The following is a 6,856-nucleotide window of genomic DNA, read 5'->3' on the forward strand; positions in this document are numbered from 1 at the left end:
ACCTTCACTGGAGGTAAGGACTGGCCTGTTGAACCTGTGAGTATGTGGATTCATTGTCAGTCCTTCCACAGTGACCACTACTAGATACCAGGCTCTGTTCTAGGCACTTGGGATACAGGAATGAATAAAACACACAAATTCCTGCCCTTATGGAGAAACAATGAACCAAATCAATAAATTATATATTAGAAGATGATGGTGCCAAGGAGAAACAGAGAGCAAGGAAGAGAGATAGACTGGAGGAATTGGTAAGTGTGCCATTTTAAACAGGATCAGGGAAGAATACCAAGAAAGGTGATGGAGCCAGCTCTGTTTCTCACCCAGGCAAAGGGAAGAAGTGCAAGGGCTCTGAGCCCAGGGCATGCCAGGAATGGCCAGGAGGGAAAATACAGAGAGGGAAAATACAGCAGAAGATGAGGACAAGTTGTATAGGTCTTGTGAAGAATTGCTTTTACTGTGACTTTGGGAATGGGGTATGTGAGGAAGAATTCTGTCCAAGGAAATTCAGGGTAGCTAGCTATCGATATGGATTAATTACTAATTGCACATTACTTTGCCTTTAGAAAACAGAACAAATTCTGTTTCCTGCAATATGCACAAAACCAGATTGACATCAAGTTATTCCATGTGTAGGCCAGGCCCAGCAAATTCTGTGTTCCTGTGGCCACACTCTCATGCTTGCAGAATTCTTCCCAGATTCCTCCCAGAGCATTTTTAAAGTGCCCAGAATGTTGACCTCTGCTTCCGACATAGGCTTTGAATGTTTTCTCATTCTTTGGACACTAGTTTGTACTCTGGATAATCCTCTGGGCAGAAATGACATGACATGTCTAAGGCAGAGCCTATAAATTGGGGATAATAACAGTTTACATTATCTAGTACTCACCACTTGCCAAGAACTGAGCTGAGCTGTTTTCCTAGATTCCTTCATTTAACCCTTATAGTAGCCCTGTGAGGTAGGCACTAATACTGCCTCCATTTTGCAAATGAGGAAACTGAGGCATAAAGTAAATTTGCCCACAACTACCTGGCTCTTAAGTAATGGAATCTCACAGACACTCAGGCCTTTGAATCCAGAGTCTATATTCTTAGCCACTAAAATTAAGTGAATGTAGAAGATTCTTTCATCTAACTTCTCACATTGTCACTTGTGTGAACCATAAAAAGTTTAAAATTAAGAGGGAAGTGTAATGTAGATTTCCATCTCCCCACCCCTGATAAATGAAGTAAACCTAAGGATGCAGTTCTCATTTTATTTCTAGACACTTTAGCCAAGCAAAAGTCCTTATACTATTATTGTCGAATGGTACCAAGGCTGAGATTCCTAAGTGTATTTTGTGCTAGAATACAACACGGCGCTACTCACATTACAATCTCAGAAGCCCTCTGTAATGACCTGAAGGATCTGAAGGACAGAAACTCACTTTAAGAACCACTGACTTCAAATTATTTTTGCATGCTTCTCTAATGTTTATAAAATGACTCTAGTGAATACTTTCTCATCTTTAGGACCTTTTAATACATCTTATTCCTCATTAAAATAAATTTGAGCATGATTCCAGGCTAAACAAATTTCTTAAAGACAACAATGGCAACATGCAAAATATCTCCATCTAGTGTTTTCTCTTTTCTAAACAAGAACAAATCATCTTGGAATCTGACTAATTTTGCTCCAGGAAAAATACCTTTGCACACAGTACCCGGCACAAAGTTTGTGTTCGGAAAGTGCTAGTGGTAATCACACAGTCATTATTTCTTTTTCTTTTCTTTTCTTTTTTTTTTTTTTGAGATGGAGTTTTGCTCTTGTTGCCCAGGGTGGAGTCCAGTGGCGCAATCTCAGCTCACCACAACCTTTACCTCCCAGATTCAGGCGATTCTGCCTCAGCCTCCCTAGTAGCTGGGATTACAGGCATGTGCCACCACGCCCCGCTAATTTTGTATTTTTAGTAGAGACCAGGTTTCTCCATGTTGGTCAGGCTGGTCTCGAACTCCCACCCTCAGGTGATTCGCCCGCCTCAGCCTCTCAAAGTGCCGAGATTACAGGTGTGAGCCACCGCACCTGGCCCACAGTCATTATTTCTATCACTTCACGCTGAGCAGGGTGTTGTGAGTTCTGCACAAATTCATCCACACTCTCCAAGGGCTCCCAGATGTCTCTCACCAGAACAGGAGCTCTCTGTCCTTGGGAGGGATTTTTCTCCACCCACAACGGAATAAGATGTAGTTCATCTTCCCTGGGAGATGGGGGATTTCTTGCTTTCCTCCACATTCCTTCCCTGGCATTCAGTCTGCATGATCAAAGACTCTCTCAGGCATCAGGAAGAACCTTCCATTGGTACACACACACACCACCCAGACATTCTGGCAGCACCGCCCTTTCTCACTATGGTCCCCAAGTGTTCTCAGACTACAGAAGAAACCCTACTGGTCCACATACTCATTTTTTCTACCTTTTGATTCCCATCTATTATGTGTTTGTGTCCCTTAGGTATATTGAAGTCCTAAACCCCGCTGCCTCAATTAGTGACCTTATTTGGAGATAGGGTAGTTGTGCATGTAAGCAGTTAAGATGAGGTCATACTGGACAATCTCTTAATTCAATATGACTGGTGTCCATATAAGAAGAGGAGAAGACACAGAGGAAAGACAGCCATGTGAAGACACGTAGACACACACAGGGGACAGCATCATGTGACAATTTAGGCAGAGATGGGAGTTATGTATCTGCAAGCTAAAGAGTGCCAAGGATTTCTGGTAATAAGCAGAAACTGGGGGATGGGGTGTGTGGGTTAGGGTGGCGGGGCAGGCAGAGAGAGAGAATGGCCTTGCCAGCACCCTGATTTCAGACTTCTAGCCTTCAGAACTGTGACAGAAAAAAAATTCTGTTTTAAGCCACCCAGCTTGTGGTACTTTGTTATGATGACCCTAGAAAACTTAATACAGCATCCCAGGGCCAACCTCAGTTTTAACCTCCCTATGAAATTGACAGTTTTTTCTAACCAGTGGCTCTTGGTCTCTCAACTCAGCAAGCACAGGTAGAGAATGGGACACGAAGACCCCTCCCTTCCCCCCCATCTATACCCTATTAAAGGGAGAAATGGGATTTGCAGATCTCAGCAGAGATACAGATGGGAAGCTTATCACGTGTGTGAATACAATAGAACCTCTGTGGTAGGGAGTTAAGTACAGAGAAAATGTTGTGAACAGCCAGTTTCAGTGTGGCTGTGTTTCCCATCTGAGTCTACCCTGTGTAAGCAGGTGCTCCTGGGTTGCACCTTGGCAACTTCCCACCTGGGTCTTTGCCTCTACTCTTGGTACTCACAACCAACTCATCTACCTGCAAGCACCTTCATCTTTGGGTGCAAAGGTTTTATATTCACCGTCTGCCTCGCATTCTAGTGGTGATAAAAAAAAATAGTAAACCAAACAAATAGGGAAAAGACCATGGCTCCACGGAAAGCTCCAGCCATCTAGCCTCCTCTGTGGCCCACCAGAAAGCCGTTGTGCTCTTTTCATAAACTCTACCTTGAAAAGAGATTAGATGCCCTCCTACCCTCTAAAAGGATCTGGGTGTATGTGTGTGTGTGTATGTGTATGTGTGTGTGTGTGTGTGTGTGATATTTATTCAGAGTTGGTAGGTGGGGGGTGGGTAAAAAGGAAAGAAAGACTTAACTCACACAAACCAAACCCTTCTACATGTTGCATTCTCTAAAGTGCCCAACATATTTCCCTACCCCCCTTTTCTCCTTTCTTTTTACCTTAATCTGTCTTTAATTTTCCATAGTTTTTCCAATTCCCAGTCACTGACCAAACTGTCCATTCACCATGCTCCCCCAGACAATGGTAATAGCAAACAGTCAGTGAGCGCTTACTATGTGCCAGACACTACAGTAAGTGCTAACATATATGAACTCATTTAATGCTCACAACTACCTTGTGAATTGGGAATAACAATTATTATTCCTGTTTATGGCTATTAAAAGGTTAAGAAACTTCTGCAGGGTCACAGAGCTGGTAAGTGGTAGGATTTGCACCTCTGCAGTCTGACTCTGCAGTCCATAATATTTTATTTTTATTTTTTATTATGAAAAACCTTGAGCATATACAAAAGTAGATAGAATTGTATGATGAATTCCCATGTAATCACATACACAATTATCAAATCATGGGGAATCTAGTTTCATCTACATCCCTACTCACTTGCTTCTGTCCATATTGTTTTGGACATTATATAATTATATAATATATACTATCTCATATATTATATGATATTATATAATATCTATAATTTTATAGATGTTATATAATTTTTCCTACAATACATGCTTTTTATGTATCCTTAAAAGATGAAGACTCTTTACACAAGAATACAATATCATTATCATGTCTAAAAAACTGAAGAACAATTCCTTACCATCAAATATCCTGTGTTTGAATTCCCGATGGTCTCACAAATGTCATAATTATTTCGAAGTATTTAGTTTAAATCAGGATCCCAATAGGACCCACACATTGCAATTGGTTGACTTTTTACTTAAATCTCTTTTTAATTTATAGGTTTCCCTTCTACCCCAGTCTTTTTACTCCTTTCCAATTCAGTTGTTGGCCAAACAATCATTTGTCCTGGAGAGTTTCCTACAGTCCACACACTTTACCGCTACATCATTCTGCCTTTGGGGTACTATATTGTAGACTTTTCATTCCATAGATTATAGAGAGGGGAAAACTCAATGAAATGATTTCTAGACTCACTGGAGCTTTCATGAACTACATGAAATTATAAGTACATGTGAATGTGTGCATTTTAGGGAACCAAAGTCTAAAGCTTTTACAAGATTTTAAAAATGATCCCATGACCCTCAAACAATTAATGGTCACTAGCTCTGGTCCTGGCTTTTCATTTTAGAGATGAAAAGTAGGAGACTTAGATAGGTAAATTGTCCAAACTCACACAAATATTCTTAACAGGCCAGGAATGTGGCTCTCAGGACCTAACCTGTTCCACTTTCTGTTTCATGCTGCATATGTGAAAGGGGAAAAGGAAAGTGGTTTGAGATGCTCAATAGAAGGTGTCAATTTCCCCATTGTTTCAAAGTTGCCATTTACCTGAATTAATGAATTCACTTCTTGTCCACATTTGGAATCTAAAACTCTAGTCAATGTTACTACCACAACATTCTCACACTTCTCTTTCTCAGTACTATTGAAAGCTTTATTATGCCAGAGATGTCTCACAAGCAGGATGCCAAGATCAATGATCTGTCCTGAGCTAAATGAGGACTGTCTTTCCTAGATGTCAGAGGATTGAGGTGGAGTGTAAGAAATACTCAATTGGGAACCAGTCATTAATTGATAGTTCCTTGATCTCTTTTGGTCTGGAGATTTCTCATTAGTAAAATGAGCTAACTGGACTGTGTCAATAACTTTTCAAGCATTTTGACTGTGATCATGATATACTCTCACTATGAATGTATATGTATGTATATATCTTGAAAAAACTTTCACTGAATTATTCTTACAAAATGGAATGCATCTGGATAATTTCTATTCTATTCTTTATTAAAAATAATTCTCATTGTGGTCACAACCTATTAAGTTGATTTTAAGAACTGCTAAAGGAAATCTGCAGCAGTTTGAAAAATACTTTCCCACGTGACCGCTGAGTCATTCATTCATTAACTGTAGTAGGTCAGTAATTTTCCAACTATTTAATGGACATCTATGTAGTGCTAGGCACTGTGATGAGAGTTAGGAAAATGGCAATGAAAAAATGAAGACCATCTTCTTATGACGCTTATATCCTGTGAAGTATGTTCCATCGGCTTTGACAAGGAAAGAGAATTCCAACGGAATCAGCTAAAGCTATTGAATAGGTTTGACTTAAGGGAGGAAAAAGCAGCAGAAATACAGGTTTTTCCAAACCCCAGGCAGGAGCCCACATCAAGACTAAAATAGTCTAGACCCAAATGATGTAATTTTTGTGTCAAATGAAGATCTCCTGTGGATCCTAAATCTAATCACTGGATGTTTCTCCTTTTCCCATACTTCGCAAAGATCGAAGTGGATGACTGGGCCCTCTTTTTAGATAAAATATTTCAGAGGCCATGGAGTGATGGAAAGGAATGCTAGAGAGCACTCTGACTGAGGGACACCCCCTGGCCATATTCACGTGCTCACCACACCCCCAAGTACCTGCAAAACCTGCAGGTATGTAATTGGTTGTTTTCTTTTCCAGAAATTTTGCTGTACCATTTTTACCCAGCAGAGGGAAGCAGAACACCAAATCACTGCAGAAGTAATCCAAGACACATGCACACGCAGCCCTTTGGTATTTTTTGTCCTGTGAATTTAGGTATTATAGAATGAGAATGTCACAGTTTTGAAAACAAATTCTGGGTAAAGTCAGCTCTGGGCAAAATGCTGAAAGAGGAGAGGTTTATTTTAGCTGACTGCTTATGGCCTGTCCCATCAGGATTGCCTGGAAGACATTACCCAGCCCACAAGGCCCTCTTTCAGGCTTGGCTCCTGGCAGTCTGACCTTTCAATTTTTTTCCATTCCCCAAGTTTTGGAACACCTGCTAAAATCATGCAATATTTCTGTGGTCTTCTGAGTCAGGCTTTATGCAATGGCCTTTCAATCATGGCATTTCCTACTTTAGCTGCCAGGAATGGTCAGTTTCCTGCCCTCTTTTATATATTCCACTAAGTGGGAAATGGTGGGTACAAACTGAAGTGCAATGCATGCTAAGTGGTCATGTAGACTGGAGTGCAGTGGCATGATCTCTGTTCACTGCAACCTCTGCCTCCCCGGTTCAAGCGATTCTCCTGCCTCAGCCTCCTGAGTAGCTGGGACTAC

Source organism: Pan troglodytes, chromosome 5 (genome assembly GCF_028858775.2).
Source record: "Pan troglodytes isolate AG18354 chromosome 5, NHGRI_mPanTro3-v2.0_pri, whole genome shotgun sequence".
NCBI lineage: Eukaryota > Metazoa > Chordata > Mammalia > Primates > Hominidae > Pan > Pan troglodytes.